Below are 20,388 nucleotides of genomic sequence, written 5' to 3'. Positions count from 1 at the left end.
TAGGATTCTCTCTCCCTCTCCCTCTGCCCCCTCCTTCCCCTCCCCCCAATACATGTGCTCTCTCAAAATAAATTTTTAAAAAGAGGGTGGGGGGGTGCCTGGCTGGCTCAGTCCGTTAAGTGCCTGACTCTTGATTTCGGCTAAGGTCATGATCTCACAGATTTGTGAGTTCGAGCCCCAGATCAGGCTCCACACTGACAGTGCAGTCTGCTTGGGATTCTGTCCCTCCCCCTCTCTCTCTGCTCCTCCCCCACTTGTTCTCTCTCTCAAATAAACAAACTTAAAATAAAAATCTTAAAAAAAAAAAAATTCCCATAAAGTTCCAGAGCACTTTGTCACATTTTACCTGTAGCATTTTAATATTCAAGTTTATACCATGGGTATCAGTACACATACATTTCTGTTATTCATTCTGCAAGTACTATTTATGCCAAGCCTGTTACAGAGACACAGAGGAAACAGTTAAGCAGTACACTGTCCCCTGGCCCATAAGATCTTAATTTCATGAATGAGAGGAGATCTGAGTGTGATACAACAGCAGAGTACAACTACAGAAGTAGAAGCAAAGTGCAAAGAAGACCAATATTAATTCTGCTTATGGAGTGATCAAGGAAAGCTTCATTGAGAAGATGGCATTTGAAATGCTTTGAAAAAATGAACAGGAGCTTGTCTAGTAAAGGGGGCAGGGAGCTGAGAGCTTTCTACTCAGAGAAACAGTCAAATAACAAAGTCATTCTGAATTGAGCAGGAGCACAGGGAAACAGTGGTGTTACCATGCTGCTGACAGAAGGTAGCAAAGTGAGGTGGCACCAGATTGTAGGAGCCTTGCAGCCAAGGCCAGAGTTGAGATTTTATCCTTTCCAATCTGGGGTGAGGTGGAGAAGAGGGGGCAGTTTAAAAATGTCTATTCTCCTTTATTTAGTTGCCCTACTTGAGAGCAAGTCCCCTTAAAAACCCTGGAAACAGGTCCAATCCCAGACTCTGCCTACTGCAGAGGATTACAAGAATTTCCCCATGGAGGAGAAGGGCAACAATGAGACAAATACAAAGAATAAAAGAGTGGGGATGGGGGGTGGGAGAACATAGGTGATGCACAAGGGAGGGCTCAAGGAGGAAGGAGCTGGAAGGGAGGAAACACAAGGAGGGATGGATCTATCTTGGCACTGAGGCTCCTTGTTGCTGAACGATCTTCTACATCTTTCTATGTAGAAAAAATAAGGTCAATCTGATGCTAGTGACAGAAATAGACCCTTTGGGCTAAGATGAGACTAAGCACATTACTAACTGCCACCTCAACCCTCCCTTTGCTCAGGATGATAGGGCTATGCCAAGAAACAGAGTTTGCCTAGCTCTACCAACCATCCCAAAGTATGCCAAAACACCTTGTCTCATGCCCTATGAGTGTGTGAGGCAGGAGCACCCAACAAAGATCTGGAGTTTGAAGCGGGGTCTGCCCAGGACCTATGGCTGCTGCTTAGGTTCCTAAAGAAAAGCTCTGCTTTCTTCCCTGGGCCTCAGTTTCAACTGCAAAACAAGGGGAGTAAAGGTGAAGCTCTCTTAAGGGCTGAGATAGCTTTATAGAAGCTGCTTCCCACAGAGAATTTAAAAATTTTTTTAATGTTTATTTATTTTTGAGAGACAGAGTGCAAGCAGGGGAGGCCAGAGAGAGAGGGAGATACAGACTCTGAAGTAGGCTCCAGGCTCTGACCTGTCAGCACAAAGCCCAACGTGGGGCACGAACTCACAAACCATGAGATCATGACCTGAGTTGAAATCAGATGCTCAAATGACAGAGCCTCCCAGACGGTGATATTTAATGTGAGAATTTTCCTAACCTATCAAGTTGTAACTTCATTCTTTCCACTCCAAACTATGGCCAGTTTGAAGCCAAGAAGCCAGGCCCAAAATGGCAACTGTCCCGGACACCATGATCTATTTGACCCTATCCAAAGTCTAGTTGCTCCCCAGACCTGTTTACCTACTAGGTCACAAACAAATGCTCAAGCCAAGGATGTGTTTTGTCTTACCCACACAAATTTGTTTAAAAACCTCTGAATTGGGGCGCCTGGGTGGCTCAGTCGGTTGAGCGGCCGACTTCAGCTCAGGTCACGATCTCACGGTCCGTGAGTTCGAGCCCCGCGTCGGGCTCTGTGCTGACAGCTCAGAGCCTGGAGCCTGTTTCGGATTCTGTGTCTCCCTCTCTCTGACCCTCCCCTGTTCATGCTCTGTCTCTCCCTGTCTCAAAAATAAATAAAACGTTAAAAAAAAAAAAATTAAAAAAAAAAACCTCTGAATTAACTGCTAGCATTTCAAATCAGATCTCATGTTTTTAAAAAAATTAGTTTTCTAGGGGCATCTGGGTGGCTCAGTTGGTTAAGCATCCAACTCTGGATTTTGGCTCAGATCATGAGCTCATGGTTGTGAGATAGAGCCCCAGTAGTGCACAGCCTACTTGGGATTCTCCCTCTCCTGCTCTCTGCCCCTCCCCTACTTGCCCTCACTCTCTCTTTCTCAAAATGAATAAACTTTAAAAAATATATCAAAAAAATTAGTTTTCTAGCTTTTCAAAAATATCAGAGTTCATTCGGGCAACTCTAAACCCTCTGGGGCAAAGGTCAAAGGGCCTACTGTAATTCTGAAATTTATTTGATGCCTTCTCATGTTATCTAAAAGAAATTCATACTAACATGATTTAATATAAGAGTAAACTTTTCAATTACTAGTTATAATATTTAAACTACTCCAAATCCAAAAAATCTGAGTACACTGACACTTTAGGAAGGTATGTTTTATCCTATGATTTCATATATCATCCAATACTCAGCCATGTGTCCATGTTATCCACTCAAAAAATACTTACGTCCTATGGCAAGCACTGGGAAGACAGTAATTAACAAGACAGACATGGTTCCTGCCTTTGTGGAGCTCATGGTCCAGTGGGATATAATGGAAAAAACCCATACAGAATAGAGAGCACAAAGAAACACAAAGCTAAGTATCTCAAATAGGGACTGGTCTGTAAAAGGAAAAGGTTTAATTAGGTTTTTGCTGAAAAGTCCTTTCCAGTTCAAAATTCTACTAGCCGTATAAGAACTTAGCCCAATATCCTTTTTGAGTTCCTAACACTTATTAGCTTCCTCCCTCTATCTGGGATATCATGATCAGTTGTCACTGAAATTACCATGATGTGCCACATACAAGATGACAATGCTACAATAATTACAAGAAGCCGAAGAGATCAAGCAGCAAGAAGTCACTTATTCAGAAAAGAGCTGCGGCTCATCGCAACTAGGTGGGACAAAGACCAGGGACTAACTCCTTAAAAAAGTTTTGTATTAGAGGTCATGGTTTCTTTCACAAGGCATCAGAACCCACTTCTCCTCTAGCTTGTGTGTGTTAGAGACTGCAAAAAATGCTAATTTTACAAGGACAAGTTTCACTGAGACTTGACTTGTTTGTTGTCCTGGTGAAGTCCTAAGACAAGCAAAGAGACAGACTTACTAGCCAATAGGGATACCAAAAGTTTCTAATAAAGATAGTTCATCTAGCCCCAGCAGACTAAAAGCACATAACTGGGCAAAGCCCCTTCAATATCAAAGAGTTCCATCTAGAGTGGGGTTGGCCCAAAAGGACCAAGCAGGTAACAAAATTAAGTACAGGTGACCAAGTGTTTCAAAGAACAAAGTACTAGTCTGATGATAAATGGCAATAGGCACTGGGCTTGGGTATCACAGAGACAATAGGAAATGGTGAGAGCTTTGACAAACTTGAGAACAAATATGCTCCGTTTAAAGAAGCCAGCCAATAAGGAAACACTACGTGAGATGGACAGAAATGAAGAACGTGATTCTTTAAACACAAGCATTTTGCCAAACTGGGCTGGTGCTACAGACTTGCCCAAAGATCAAAGCCATATCCCTTTGCCTCAAAGACCAAAAAAAAAAAAAAAAAAAAGCCAAGCTAGAAGCTTCTTAAACAGGCAGTGCACAAGGAATCACAATACAGGGAGTCCCTGGTAGAGGGCTCAGGGACTAAAGCTGTCTACAGAACAGCAGGGGGCTATTCCCTCTTCAGGAGAAATCAGTCACCCTCATAGCCCACATGCCAGGATCTCTGATCTCATACAAGGTATCTCCACTGAAAGGCAGCCCCAATCTCCCCAGGCTGGGGTCCAACTCAAAACAAAACAGAAAAACAGTACAGGTAAAGTCAAACAAAATATGTATGCAGGCCAGAGTCAACCCAAGGGGCTGCCAGTTTGCAATCCCTGATCTAGAGGGTAAGATCCTCTGAATACTTCTGAACAGAAAGGATTTAGGAGTCCCCTAAGGACTCCTAACTTTTGTCAGAGGAACTGTTTTTCCAAGGAGCTATCCAGAGTTCTGGACCACTTGGCTCCTGAGCTTTAGAACCCATGATTCCAGGGGCGCCTGGGTAGTTCAGTTAAGCATCGGACTCTTGGCTCAAGTCATGATCTCAACAGTTCACGAGTTCAAGCCCTACATCAGGATCTGCACTGAGGGTGTGGAGCCTGCTTGGGATTCTCTCTCCACTCCTCCCCCACTTGCACCCTCACACTCCCTCAAAATAAATCAAAATAAACTTAAATAGAACCCACGATTCCATACCTTCTTTAGCTTAATCCACTGTTAAAAATATTTTTTTAAGAAAGATTTAATGATATTAGGTACCTATTACATATAAGGCGCTCTAGGGATACAAATGCCCTGAGACTTACTACTCTGGACTTTGGACTTTTACTACTTATAGTTGTATGTTGGCCTGGACCCCAGTGCTGACTGCCTGCTACCCAAATTACAGACCCAAACCACTGTTCTACATGACTTCAATTCTATATACTGCATCCATTTTAACGGTTTGGCTAGCCAGTAAAATGAAAGTTCAGCAGCTTGGTTCCCCTTAAAGGAATATCTTTAAAACCTTTGTCCCTAAACTTCGTAACTAAAAGTACCTTTTCTTTGCAAAAGAGCACAACTGCTCCATTACAGTCAGATGTCCTTGAGAGTCAACAGTACAATGCTAAATGTATGCTCTCCCCTGAATCAAGATGGCATTCCCATGCTTTATTCCACCATTTTTCTATCATCTCCAGATTCCCTCAGCATTTCCATAAAAGCAATAACACCTTTGCCAAACAAAAGGGAAAAAAAAAAAAAAACCAGCTGCCCTTGAAATAGTAACTCAATCCAAGGAGGGAAGGTTTATTGCTGGAAAAACTTTGTTTCTTATTTACCAAGTCCTCAAATTAGATTTATAAGCAGGGGAGTACACAACAAAAATGGTTTTTAGAAAAAGGCACCTGGCAGCAGGGAGGAGTATGGCATGAAAGAGGACAAGACAGAAAGGTTAGTTAGGAAGCTCCTATAGCCCCATCATGTCCAAAACAGTCTCCATGTCTGAAACAGGGTATAGTCCTACAGTCCCTGGCTGACCACCTGCTCACTGAAGACATATTCACCTGAGTATCATCCACAGCATCTAGTACCATGCCAACACATGGTAGGCATTCAAATGGTCATCGACACATAAACTACTACTCCTATAAGATTCATCAGTGTATGTATCAAAGAAACTAAGGCCCAGAGAACTTAAAATGATTTGCCCAAGCTCAGAGAATGGGGGAGTGGAAAAAAGCAAAGAACAAAGGCTTTGGAGACAAAATGGTCTGTGCTTAAATCCAAGGTTGCTGGGAGGCTCTAGACAAGTCACCCAATCTTTCTCAGTCTGTTTTCTCATCTGCAAAACAAAAATACCTATTTTTTGTAGAGTTGCCATGAGGATTAAGACATATTTGCCCCCTAGATACAACCACCAATTTATAGAAAATTCAGAACATGGAAAACTCTACAAGGAAAACAATCCAGTTACTTCAACAAATAAAGGTAACACAAAAACCACACAGGGGTGAACTACAAATTAAAAGAGACTTAGGGGGCGCCTGGGTGGTCAGTCAGTTGAAGGATAAGACTCTTGATTTCAGGTCGGGTCATGATCTCATGGTTGATGGGATGAGACCTCACATCAGGCTCTGGGCTGACAGTGCGGAGCCTGCTTGGGATTCTCTCTCCTTCCCTCTCTCTCTCTGCCCCTCCCCTGCTTGCTCATGCATGCTCTCTCTCAAAATAAAGAAATAAACTTAAAAAAAGAGAGAGAGAGAGAGAGAGAGAGAGAGAGAGAGAGAGACTTAAAAGATGGAACCAATTAAAATGTGGATCTTATATAAATCCTAAGTCAAACAAACTGTAAAAATAAGATTTTGACATTTATGAGATAACTGGAAATTTGAACACAATCTGAATTTTGATGGTATTAAGGAGTTGTTAAATTTTACAAGGTATGAAAATGGCACTGTAGTTGTGTTTTGTATTTTGTTTTAAGTAAACTCTTCCCCCAATGTGGGGCTGGAACTCACAATCCTGAGATCAAGAGTTGCATGCCGTACCAACTGAGCCAATCAGGCACCACTGCAGTTTTTTTAATTTTTTTTTTTTAACATTTATTTATTTTTTGAGAGACAGAGAGAGAGAGAGCACAAGCAGGGGAGGGGCAGAGAGAGGGGGAGACACAGAATCTGAAGCAGGCTCCAGGCTCTGAGCTGTCAGCACAGAGCCCGATGCGGGGCTTGAACTCATGAAACACAAGATCATGACCTGAGCCGAAGTCGGACACTTAACCAAGTGAACCACCCAGGTGCCCCTGAAGTTTTATTTTTTAAATCATCCTTTAGAAATATGTTGTGAAATATTTAAGGACAAAATATGATAGCTGAGATTTTCTTCAAAGCATACTATGAGAAATAGGTAGGGGTGGGTTATGTGAAATATGACTGACCATGAATTGAAGCTGAGTGATAGGTACAGTAATGAATCAGGCTTCATTAATCTATTCTATTTTGGGTATGTTTAAAATTTTTCATATTAAAAATAAATAACTGGTTAGGTTTAACTCCTGGCAACTTCATTTACTGGCAGTGTGACAATATATTTCTTAACCTCCTGGCATCTCAGTTTCCTATCTATATGATGAGGATCAACAGAACCTACTTCTTAAGGTTGAGGTAAGAATAAATGATTTTTATATATAGACAGACTTATGCATGATATACAAGATTTATATAACATATGTAAATGATACATAAATTTACTTATATAGGTCTTGTATTATAGGATTTATAAAGATTTCTATACATACACAAAGAGCTTATTAGCACACAGTAATTTTAAATAAACATCAGCTCTATTAGTTTGAACCAAGGTACCAAGCATGGTATCTCAACACAGTGGGCACCCGATACAGGGCAGCAACTATTAATAACAAACACAGAATTAGGTTTAGAACCGAGATCAGATTTTTAATCAAGTACTCAACTGGTCTACTTGACAGAAGGCCTAAATACCCTCTAGTATATGTCCTCAGTGGCATCAGTGTCAGTCTCTCCTGACAAATACCCCAGACCTGAAACAGGATCAGGACCTAACTAATGTTTAAGATGGAAGTACTGCTCTCTGGGAGCAGGCAGGGCCACCTCATTTCCCCCAACCAGGTAATTTAAGGTACATTTTCTAATATTTGCTGACAGAACAAAGAGGAAAGGCTCTAAGAAATGATCAATGTTCACACCAGCCTTCAAAATGATTTGGTAAAACTACAGAAAATAAACACCCAGCTAGGGTCCACCCAGCAGGATGAAAGCTGATAAAGAAATGGCAATTTTTCCCTGAGCAAATATACAAGTAATAGATGAGCTTTGAGAGACTAAGCTCTTTAGGTTTTGGTATTCCCTCTTGCCACCTCCCCCTTCTTTTAAAAGACAAACTCTCTTTTGATATATTTCAAGTATTACTGCTGGATTAATTTATTTCCTGAAATGATGTAATTTCAGGCAAAGAGGTCATTCTCATCCTATCCAGTTTAAATACAATTGGCTTGGGAACAGTAGACATTTTCCACCTGCTCCAGAGGGCTATGAGAAGGCATCACCATCCACCCCTTGAAGTATGGACACATCCTCCCCTCTTCAGCTCATTAGCAAGAATAGGGATGCCATTCAATTTAGACATTCATGTGTTTCTGTTCAACAGAATGTCCTCTCTCCATCTCCATAGCCTAAAATCTCCTGTGACCATACTTTCTGGGAAAATGGGGTAGGGAAAGGGAGTGGGGCACAGCAATTGAGAAGAGATTTCAGGGTATCAAGGAGATAGAGTCCTGACACAGAAATACTGGTGTTTCATAATTTATTAAGCACAACCAGACAGAACATGAGAAACTGAATTGGTCCCAGATAATATATGGTCACTATCTTTATCCTACAAAGCCCAGTGAAATGCTCACTCCACCATAAATGCTCCCTGGGCACCACACACCACAAATGAAGCAATCTCTCCCTTCTCTGAAATCCCAATCTTACTTATTCATGGCATTGCTACCTGAGAGTTCATATTACGTTCATTAAACTCAGTTCTGTAACTATCAACCAACAGGGCTTAAAATGAAAAAGACAATGCTAAGTGTTGACCCGAATGCGAAGCAACAGGAATCTCTCCTATACCACTAACAAGAGTGTAATCTGGTATGCCTTCGAAAACTGGTAACTAATGCTAAACATACACCTACCCTGTGACTTGAGGCTGGAAAACACTAACCTGCTCCCCTTTAGTTTTTCCTAGTCTTTTGCCTCATCAATGCCCCTGTCTATATGCTTCCATCATTCTTTCTCCAGTCCTACAGGCTGATTCAGACCGCTCTTTCTGATCACTCCAGCCCAAAGAGATCTCTCCTTCTATGGAAAACACTGCCATTTACCCATTAACTCTGACAAATAGCTCATGTGTTCTTCATGTATAATACATTTATATATAAAGTTCATATATAAATTCACATATAAATTGCATCATCTGGTTTTATAATGTATCATTTGTACTTTTAGTAAAATTAACTTGTTCCTCACAATAATATTGTGAAGAATTGATATGGAATATTAACCCCATTTTATAGATGACAAAATGGAGGTCCAAGAGGAAAAATGACTCATTTCAGTTTACCTGGCCAAATTAGTGCCAAAGAACAAGAGTAGACCTTAGTCATCCAAACAAAGCTATCTACACCAAACTGCCTTATTGTCAGATACACATCTTCTCTCCCCAAAGAGACCATAGGTTCCCTGAAGTCAAGAATATGCTATACATGTTTACATCCCTCACAGCACCCAGAAGGCATTCAATGGGCTCCATACAGTTTGGATGACTGATTTCAATATTATCTCCAACCTTCAAGAACAGGCACAGACATATTTTCTCTTCTTCTAAACCTCACAGGCAATGCTAAATTGTTGGAACACAACACAACATCCAAAAAACCTTTCTTTTTTGAGTGTAGAAACCAGAAAAGAGGAAGAGCCCTTCAAGATCAGGGTAAGCTCAACGTTCCCTCCATTTCCTTAGGGCTCCATGCTGCAAAGTGTTCAAAGAAGACTGGCAGAGACAGTGGTGGTGGGCTTCAAGAACCACAATTTAATCACAATTAATAAGTCACAAATTGAGCAAATGCCAGAAACCACACTTCATATAATTCACTTTCAAGCAAAATAGAGAGCTATTTCAAAACTGAGTATAATAAAACTTCAAATAATTCAATATGAAACTTCATTTTCTTACTTCCTAAATAAGAAGCTAGACAGTATCAAATCTTTCTGGAAGCCAGCCAGAGAACTGATGTGAGGAGATTAGGAAAAGCACTAGACAGATGTCTGGACACCCAAGCCTGAAGGACAATGTTGTCCCCTACCCTAATGTTCTTGACTTTACACACTGTGTGGGGCACCTCACCAATAGATAAAGGGGGGCAAAAATATATGCAAACACTGGAAGTCAGATCTTCAAAAAGGTCTCCTTGCCTAGTGATACATCCATCAATTCTGCTATTTCTAGTCTGAATCCTCAACCCAAATATCTGGGCCAGGGCAGCAGGAGTAAGCAGAAACTAGGATCCACTGTACTTCTCTCAAAACTGAAAGTAATTTGAGGACAGCAATCAGGTCTTGCTTTGTTTTTATGTTCTCCATAGACAGAACACATAGCAGGTACTCCAAATTCCTGGAAAAGAATGACTGAACTTTGGGATGAAAGGCAGCTGCATATATATAATGATGCTATCACAGCTAGGTAGCCTACTCAGTATGGTAACTCTACTAAGACCCTAATTTTATCAAGAGCTGATTTTAATTTATGTGAAAACCAATTTAAGGTGAGTCTTTAAGGCCTTAAGAAAAGTTATTCTTGTGTTCAACTGATTCTGATTCAGGCATCGCTATTATTACTATACTGACAATACCATTCCTCATTGCCAGCTTACAGCTATCTGTAAGAACAAAGTCCTAAAGGTCCATGTAAGCAGGCAACATTTGACCTCTCAGTATAGCATGATCCTACTTCCAGAAAGGAAACCCAGATCTAGAGAAATAATGAGTTATAGAAATGATTCTTTTAAATCTACTGCTGAGCTTGCTTTCACTAGCACAAAGAATTACAAAGGAAACTAGACAAACAGATCAACAGACACCATGCAAACAGTACCTCTAACTAGGTTTAGCAAAATCCTTAATTGGGGGTGGGAGGGAGGGGAGGGTGGGTGATGGGTATTGAGGAGGGCACCCTTTGGGATGAGCACTGGGTGTTGTATGGAAACCAATTTGACAATAAACTACAAAAAAAAAAATCCTTAATAAAACAAACAGGAGACCGCTAAATACCAGATAAATACCTCTAGAATGAAGAAAACCTGGCCAATAACATTAAACGTATTAACCTGGCCTTCTAAAAGAGAATACTTACTTGGAATAAAGCAATGACTCTTACCTTAACAAATAAACAGAACTATTCAGTCTCTACAGATGGCATTTCAAGGGACAGGTAACCTCAGTAGAGGCATCTACCTCATAAAGCTAAAGCTCTAAGGAAATGCAAATTCCGGGTGTAGTGTTTTTCCAGTCCTAGTACTGTTTGGGAATCTTATACTGTTTTTTATCTGTCTTTATTCTATGATTTTAAACAGTTTGCCAAACATTTAAATATAATTTTTTTATAGTCCTTAGACTCCAAGTTTGTCCATGGGACAACAGCTCCAAGTTTATAATGGAGCTGCTTAGACAATCTGATAAATTCATCTCACAAGCAATTTTTCAGCAATCTGTCCACTCTAAAAAGCAATATCCATCTGTTTATATACTGAAAGGTACCCGTGAACTCAGAATTTAACCCTCTGACATACTCTCAATGCTCTAACAAAACTGTTTCTCCTTCCAGAAATGAATTCTTAAGTCACTTCCATAAAACCAGAAATTCATACTATTAAGAGGTAAAAATATCATTCAAGATTATCTAGTCCAACCCCCTTGTTTTATTTTTTTTTTTAAATTTTTTTTAACGTTTTATTTATTTTTGAGAGAGAGAGAGACAGAGCATGAACAGGGGAGGGGCAGAGAGAGAGGGAGACACAGAATCGGAAGCAGGCTCCAGGCTCTGAGCCATCAGCCCAGAGCCCGACACGGGGCTCGAACTCACGGACCGCGAGATCGTGACCTGAGCTGAAGTCGGACGCTCAACCGACTGAGCCACCCAGGTGCCCCAACCCCCTTGTTTTAGACAGGAAGACAGATCCCAGAGAATATCAGGTAATTACAAGTTACATGACTTTGGCAAGCATCAAAAAGCCTATTTCCCCCAGTGGAGCAACACTGGGCGTGTCAGAAGAATAGCCAGATGTGCACTTTAGTCAGTGGAGCACTTCAAATACATATGTCGGAGCCTCAGAAACTCTAAGTATTTGGGGTACCTGAGTGGCTCAGTTGGTTGGGCATTCAACTCTTGGTTTTGGCTCAGGTCATGATCTCGCAGTTCATGGGTTCAAGCCTTGCATCAAGCTCTGTGCTGGCAGCATGGAGCCTGCTTGGGACGGACTCTCTCTCTCTCTCTCTCTCTCTCTCTCTCTGTCCCCTCCCCAGTCACGTGTGCACGCTCTCCCTCTCCTTCTCCAAGATAAATGAATAAACATTAAGAAAGAAAGAAAGATGGCACAAAAACAGACACTCAGATTAATGGAACAGAATAGAAAACCCAGAAACGGACCCACAAACATACGGCCAACTAATCTTTGACAAAGCAGGAAAGAATAGTCAATGGAATAAAGACAGTCTCTTCAGCAAGTGGTGCTGGGAAAACTGGACAGCAACATGCCGAAAAATGAACCTGGACCACTTTCTTACACCCTACACAAAAATAAACTCAAGATGGATGAAAGACCTAAGTGTAAGACAAAAAGCCATCAAAATCCTCGAGGAGAAAGCAGGAAAAACCTCTTTGATCTTGGCCGCAGCAACTTCTTACTCAACACGTCTCCAGAGGCAAGGGAAACCAAAGCAAAAATAAACTATTGGGACCTCATCAAAATTAAAAGCTTCTTTCTGCACAGCGAAGGAAACAATCAGCAAAACTAAAAGGTAACCAACAGAATGGGAGAAGATATTTGCAAATGACATATCAGATAAAGGGTCAGTATCCAAAATCTATAAAGAACTTACCGAACTCAACACCCAAAAAACAAATGATCCAGTGAAGAAATGGGCAAAAGACATGAATAGACACTTCTCCAAAGACGACATCCAGGATGGCCAACTGATGCATGAAAACATGCTCAACATCACTCATCATCAGGGAAATACAAATCAAAACCACAATGTAATACCACCTCACACCTGTCAGAATGGCTAATATTAACAACTCAGGCAACAACAGATGTTGGCGAGGATGCAGAGAAAGAGGATCTCTTTTGTACTGCTGGTGGGAATGCAAACTGGGGCAGCCACTCTGGAAAACAGTACGGAGGTTCCTCAAAAAATAAAAATAGAACTACCCTACAACCCAGCAATTGCACTATTAGGTATTTATCCAAGGGATACAGGTATGCTGTTTCAAAGGGACACATGCACTCCAATGTTTACAGCAGCACTATCAACAATAACCAAAGTATGGAAAGAGCCCAAATGTCCATCGATGGATGAATGGATAAAGATGTGGTATGTATATGTGTGTGTGTGTGTGTGTGTGTGTGTGTGTGTGTGTGTGTGTGTATAATGGAGTATTACTCGGCAATCAAAAAGAATGAAATCTTGCCATTTGCAACTACATGGATGGAACTAGAGGGTATTATGCTAAGCAAAATTAGTCAGTCAGAGAAAGACAAAAATCATAGGGCTTCACTCATATGAGGACTTTAAGACACAGAACAGATGAACACAAGGGAAGGGAAGCAAAAATAATATAAAAACAGGGAGGGGGGACAAAACTTAAGAGACTCTTAAATATGGATAACAAACAGAAGGTTACTGGAGGGGTTGTGGGAAGAGGGATGGGCTAAAAGGGCATTAAGGAATCTACTCCTGAAATCATTGTTGTACTATATGCTAATTTGGATGTAAATTAAAAAAATAAAATAAAATTTAAAAAAAATCAAAGAAAGAAAGAAACTGTAAGTATTCAACCACAATCTCCCCACCCCTAACCCTGTAGAGAGAGCAGTGGACAGCCTAAATGACCTTCTGGAGATATAGAATAGAACCTAGTGATATATTCCACACTTCCCCCCATCCTCCAATGAGGTATGGCCATTTATTCACATGAAGGCCCTTAAGAAGTGAAAGATAATAAAACTGAAGAAAAAAAAGGGAGGGTTATAGAAATGGAAAAGATAACTAATGATACTTGGACAGATGCCTATGTCTAGTTATTCATTTAAGCAGGGTGGGGAAGGTGACCAGAGAAGGACCTCAAAATTAATTTTTGCCCCCAGCTCCCACCCTTTGGGTCTTTACAGAATTTCAGGGAGCTCTGAGATTATTTTATGATGAAATGGCACCAGAAAAGGAAAGGCAAGACTGCAAGCTGAATTAACAGCAGGGACCAGAATGAATAATCTTCGGGCTCATGACTAGGCTCCCAGTTTATCCCACTGTCCCCTCTCTCTAATCCTGAGAGTCTAAGAGCAGTACCCCATCTCAGGTCTGAAACTTTCCTTATAATACCTAATGGGCAGTTGTAAGTCAGCAGATTAACATTACTGCTGTCATCTTCCCCACTCCAGTTGTACCTTTTATACCTCAAGATAAAATTGAAAAAAAAAAGTTTTTATAGACATTCATATGAAAACCCTCCTATCTTTACTCTTACCAGCCCCCCCCCCACCACTGCCTAAGAAATGGGAGAGAAGAAAGAAAATGCCTCTCTCCAAGAGATATATTATCTAAATCATCATCTAGAATCGTAACAAAAATCCCTCTTGGTCCCTCGGCATCTGGTCCCACCCTGACCAGCCTCACCCTACCCTCTGCCTCCACCACTATTAGCTAAACTACTGAGACCTGCTGCCTTTCTGGATGCAAGCTCCTGTTTTACTCAACTTTGTTTTCCCAGTGCCTAGCAGGTAGTAAACACAAGTGACCTAGAGAGGGCCACAGTAGCACATGGACAGAGCAGTACCAAAGGACATTGTCTAAAGAAAATGTAAGCTGTTCTTGGCTTAACATAAACAACCTTCAGGGCTACGGAGGGCCTGGGTGTCTGATATCTTAATATTTCCCCTTTTCTAAACTAGTGTTGGGGCACCTGCATGGCTCAGTCAAACATCCAACTCTTGATTTTGGCTCAGGTCATGATCCCATGGTTCATAATTCAGGCCCTGCATCTGGCTCTGCACTAAGAGCACTGAGGGTGCTTGGGATTCTCTCACCCTCTCTCTCTCTGCCCCTCCCCTCTCACTCAAAATAAATACATTAAAAAAAAATAGAAAAAAAAGAAACTAGCGTTTACATCACCCAGTTTAGTCAGGAATAGTTACCAGATGTGTTGCAAAATATCTCTCCCTCACCCATGCCCCCACTCCCACCCTCCCCATGGAGAACTAGGATCAGTAACTAGAAGGTAAATGAAAGCAGATGTAGGACTCTGCATGAGAAATCCACCCTCTCTCTTGTGTCCTCACCTCAATAATCAGCATCCTCATCTGTACAACTGCACCAGGTAGAAATCTAGAAGTCATCCCTGATTTCTTGCTTACTCTCCACACCAATCATCTTTGTGTCTCATTCACAATTCCTTCTACACACACACACACACCCTTCATTGGAAACATCATCATCTCCTACCTGTATGTACCATAACAGCCTCCTCCTAACTGGTCTTTTTTGCCCAAGGTACTCTAGCCCTCCAATCCAGTCCCCAAACAGGTAGCCAGAGAGCCTTCTAAAATGCCCAGGGGAGCATGGCCCCCCTCATCTCAGTTTAAAGTTCAAACTCCTCAACCTGGGCAACAAGCCCCTTCCATGACTTGGCTTCTGCTCTACCTACTGTACCAGTCTTCTCTCATCTCGGGTCACATCCACCCATCTTTTGTTTTATGATCCATTCAAGAATCTTGAGAAAACTGAGAGATGTATTTAACCCCTCTGGGTCTGTTCCTCACCTATGGAGTGGGAATAATAGTATACTTCTCAAGGTGGTTATAGGAAGGAGTAACACATGTTAAATGCTTAAGAGTATAGTACCTGATAGATACAGTAAATGGCCAAAAGTCTTACCTATTACCACCACCACCTCTAAACTTACAATTCCTTCTGCCTAGTCTTATCTTCTCTCCTCAACTCTCCAAATCTCGTTTCCTCCTGCCTCAGGTCTCTCTGTTTTTCTTGAGATCTGAAGAAGCCTCCAAGGCTGGGTAAGTAACCATTTCTCTATGCTCTCATAGTGTTTATCCTATTCACAATACTTCTCACACGGCCTGTTTCCTTGCCTGTCTTCCCCACGACACTATATAGACCCAAATCCCCAAGGTTAGGACTGTGCATGGCAGATGCTTAATAATTTTCCTGTAAATGAAAAACTTTCCGATAATGAAGTGTCCAATGAAACCGAATCTCAACAGGTAGCCAGAACGGGACTTTAAAGTTCCTCAACTACAAGATCCTACCCAATAAACAATTCAGCACATTCTGACATTATCACACTCAGGGGTTTGGACTTAATACATAGGCAATGCTAAACCATCAGTTCTTTAAGGAAAGTGCAACATGCTCAGATCTGTTTGCTGCCCTATTAAACCCATCTCTGGAACACCTCCCACTCCCACCCCCTGTAGATATCAGGACAAAATTCCAACTACCCTTCACAAACACCACATTCTACCACCCCACCATCTCCCAAACACATAGAACGGGAAAAGGTCAAACCGAAGAGAATTCTGAAAGGCTAAATGCATTTAACTCCATCTTAACCACCTGCAAACAAGGAGTATCCATAAACACCCTCTAGGAAACCAAAGCTAATCCCTCTTGTGTGACTATATACAAAGAGGAGGGCAAAGAGAGAGAACATTTCATAAAGGTAATCCATTTAATCATCCTCTGAGTAGTTCTGATCCGAGCTGTCATAGCACTGCTATTCTTGATCACTGCAGCCTGATATGCCCAAACCCTGTATAGTCAGAAAGGCAGGTGCAAACAAGGCAAGTAGAGAGCCCTCTGGGTTCTATTTCAAGGGTAAGAGGTCACTTTGGAAGACACAAAAGAGGCTAGCACAGATCTCCAAAACAGGCTTCAGTGATAGAGGAAAAGGGGGGAAGGAGCTTAACCAAAGGTACAATCAGGCTTCTGTTCCCACTCTGGGGATGCATACCACACCCTACTGCCACTGCCAATCAGGGCTGATCATTTTGCATTTACAAAGCACCCTGAGGTCAAGGGAGGCACAAAGAGTGCCAACTTTGCCAGTCACAAAAGGACAAAATATGTATAATCCCACTTACATATGGTACTTAGAATAGTCAAATTCAGACACACAAAATAGTATGGTGGTTGCCAGGGGCTGGGGGGGGAGATGGGAATAGGCAGTTAGTGTTTAATGGATACAGTTTCAGTTGGGGAAGACAAAAATTTCTAGGTAAGGATAGTGGTGATGGCTGCATAACAGTGTGAATGCACTTAATGCCAGAGAACTGTCCATTTAAAACTGGTTAAAATGGTAAATTTTATGTCCCGTGTATTTTTACAAAAAACAAAAAAACACCCACACTGGCTTTAAAGTTATACTGTCTGCAGTTATCAATTACATGATCCTGAGCAAGTCATATAACCTCTCTAAAGCCTATTTCTTCCTCTGTAAATCAGGGATACCTAATTCATAAAATTGCTCTGAGGAATAAATGAGATACCCCAGAGAAAGTTCTTAGTCCAGTACCTGGTATACGGTAAGTACTTAATGTTAGCTATTATTTCTACTACTGCAATAGACTTTCACGGCCATTTCTCACAGCTCCCACACAAGCCTGTTGAGTTTACAGAAAAGGAAACAGGTTCACAGAGTCACAATAAGTGGCTCAATTTATTATGCCACATCAAATCCTCTGCCCATGAAAGGTGTCCTGTCCTTACCACTTGTTAATCTGGTGATTATAAGAAAGTCAAGTATCCCAACCTTGCTGTGTCTCCATTCTCAATTACAGCTGTAAAATGCAGATGTAAAGCAAATTCTAAGAACTCCCTCACAGAACTGATTAGAAATGAAATCAGATGATTCCAGAAGAGTACTATAAACCATAAAGTACCACACAATAAAAGTAATGAGAACTGGTACACCTGTGCACAAAACCTGACCTCCTTTTAATGCAAAACCTGAGGCATGGAGAGGGGCTGGAACTAAACAACTTCCTCATGATTTCAATTTACTCAGGATTCCTGGTCTTAAGGCCTGACTATGTAATTTACTGCTCTTTCAAAAGGTGGCAAGGGATTGTAGAAATATAACTACTACTGGACTGGGAATTCTAGTTCCAATTTGTCACTAAGGCAGTCCGTGAATTTAGACAACTTACTTCCCCTTTCAGTGTTCAATTAACAGGGAAGAAGGACAAGGCAAACAAAAAAGTTAGACCAGATAGTAAGACCCCTTCCAGCTCCTACATACCACAAGTTCTAAATCCAGAATTTTGGAAAAAGGAGGGCACAACAGACCTCCAGACTCTCAAGAATTAATGCAAACATCAGGAGACTCTTTCAAAATGTGGCCTACCTGATTTTGACACTTCCCGCACCAGGATCAAACACACTGGAAAACTAGAACACTAGTCAAAGTTAATTTTAGTTCGCTTTTATCCCTCTTGGTCTTACCTGAAAATAGGGAAAATAAAACCCTATTTGAAGGCAGAGAGTTGAAGCACTTGACTTGAGCCACTTCCTGCTTCCCCTCCCCCAACCAGGAGCTATAAATCTAAACACTATGGAGAACACTCAAGGTTTGGGGGGAGGAACATACTATAAACAAAATGGATAGCCCTCACTGTTATAATGACTCAAGCCTTCCTTGCGCCAAAATCCCAGAGAATTTCAGTTGTTCCTGAGATCTGGAGTCCCCTACCTTCATCAAATTCTAACGGGCAATACTAGCAAGAAATCCACAGTAATTTCCTTTCCCTCCGACCCCTCATATCCCCAGAATGGGATTTCATCCATAGCATAGTGGACACTAGCCTAGAAGTCAGGGAAAACGGAGTTACGTCTCCAACGATGTGACCCAAGGGTAAGTCAAAATCCTCTCTGCACTGAGATTACACAAGCTCACACTTAAGAAATAAGTAACAGGTACTAGTACCAAGACTTTACACTTCTATGACTACTATGATTTGCAGCACATTATTTCACCTCCCTGAGCCTTGTTTTTTGCTTTTGGAAAGGGGGATAACCCCAGAAGGCCGTCATGAGCATTAAATGAAATAGGGCTTACAAAGTTCCTAGTCAAGTCCATTAAATGTTACCTGTTGGTATTAAACACTTCTCACACATATTAGTTTCCTAAATCCACAAACATGCTGCGAGGCGACTTTCTTTCCCAAATTTTACGGAGGGACAAACTAAAGCTCGGCTGCACACAGAGGGCTGCGTGAATTGCGGAACACTGCCCCAGCTCGAGGACCGGTTGTTGCTCCTCTCCGAGCCCCAAGGTATGCAAGGAGCCCAGGAACGGCAGCGGCGGGGGCCGCGGCGGCGCTCAAGCCCGGGGGGAGCGAGGCAGGGCCAGTTCTGCGCACCTCGGGGAGCCCGCAGACCCAGCCGGATCGGGCAGGAGAGCCGGAAGAAGCCGGGGCCGGAGCCGGGACCGAGCCCGCCCAGGCCTCCCCGGCGCGGCCTCCGCTCCCTTCCCTCCTCCCCTCGCCGGGTGGGGCGGGGCGCGAGCACAAAGACTCCAACTTCCGAGCGGGCGCGGGCCCACCCCGCCAACTCTTGGCCCAGGCCCGGCCCGCAAGGGGGAATCGGCCAGGGAACGCCAGGCGGCCGGGGGCAGGCGAGGATGGGCCGGGCTAGCGACCCGGCGCGGCGGGCCCGGAGATGGGGAGGAGGTGCGGGCGGAGGGGGCCGGGAGTTACTCCCGCTCCTGGGACGCCCAGAATGGCCGAAAAAAGAGTTTCTAAAAATAGGCAGGAACTCGAGTGAAGAGGTGGGCGGCCGAAAAGGAAAGAGGAACACTCCCCCGCACCCTTAAGGAGACGCCCGTGGCCCCCACTCACCCGCGCCAAGAGGTCTGGAGGAAGCCGCGCGGCGCGGAAGGAGGCGGTGCCGCCGCACTCGGGGGCGGAAGGGAGGGAGCGAAAGAGGAAGAAGGCGGCTCCGGCCGCGGCGTGAGGAGCTGAGCACACGCGCGGGAGTCGCCCCCGCCGCCGCTACCGCCCCCTCAGCTTCTCCCGGCTAAGCCCGCCCTGCGCCCGCGCCGCTCGCGCGCCCCGCCGCACTGACAGCGGCGCGAGCCCCGCAGCCGCGAGTCCTTCCCTCGGCCGGCACCACTGAAGCGCGCGGGAGTGGGGGTGCCCTGAACGGTTTCCCTAAGCTTGGCCCCACCCGCCGCTCCAGCCCTGGCCCTGGGCCTTCCCTCCACGCCCCTGCCTCTTTCTCCGGGAAAGGACACCGAGACCCAAGCGCTGAGTCCGCAGCCCCACCCTGACACAGCCCGGCTTCCCGGGCGCATGGGCTTTCCCCACCCCCTCAGCCTCGCTTTGGAAAGGTCCAGAGCTTCGGCGGGGAGAAGAGGCAGGCGGAGCCAGGGCGGGGCCTGACTGAGGGAGGAGGGACCGAGGAGGGAGGCTGGAGAGGCGGAGCTAAGGACTGGAAGAGAGAGACTCTGCTACACCAATAAGCGAGCCGAAGGCGGGGCAGGGCTGAGAGGGTGGTGAGGCGGGAGACGAGAGAAGCGCAAGGCAGGTATGGAAGACCGTGGAGGCCGCGCCGAGCCAGGAGCCAGGGCCGTGCTTGAAAGGAGGGGACGTGGGTGGAGC

At 43.4% G+C, this 20,388-nt stretch overlaps 1 protein-coding gene across 6 annotated transcripts in view; it reads right to left on the bottom strand.

The window, feature by feature from the left end:
- Positions 1 to 20,031, bottom strand: part of RALY (RALY heterogeneous nuclear ribonucleoprotein) — an 85,804-nt gene extending 65,773 nt beyond the window's left edge. The window contains exon 1 of one of the 6 annotated variants that reach the window (XM_086702011.1): positions 19,627 to 20,031. The gene's annotated coding sequence lies outside the window, so the exon portion shown is untranslated. Of the gene's footprint in view, positions 1 to 18,876; positions 19,549 to 19,626 lie in introns of those variants that run through there. The other 5 variants (XM_086702009.1, XM_086702013.1, XM_086702014.1 and 2 more) reach the window with 5 other exon arrangements.
- Between the last annotated feature and the right edge of the window lie 357 nt (positions 20,032 to 20,388).

The sequence above is a fragment of the Puma concolor genome, chromosome A3, assembly GCF_028749965.1.
Source record: "Puma concolor isolate L17-30 chromosome A3, mPumCon1.1.hap2, whole genome shotgun sequence".
Lineage (NCBI taxonomy): Eukaryota > Metazoa > Chordata > Mammalia > Carnivora > Felidae > Puma > Puma concolor.
The sequence above is the reverse complement of the archived record's forward strand: the minus strand, read 5'-3'. Positions and strand labels throughout refer to the sequence as shown.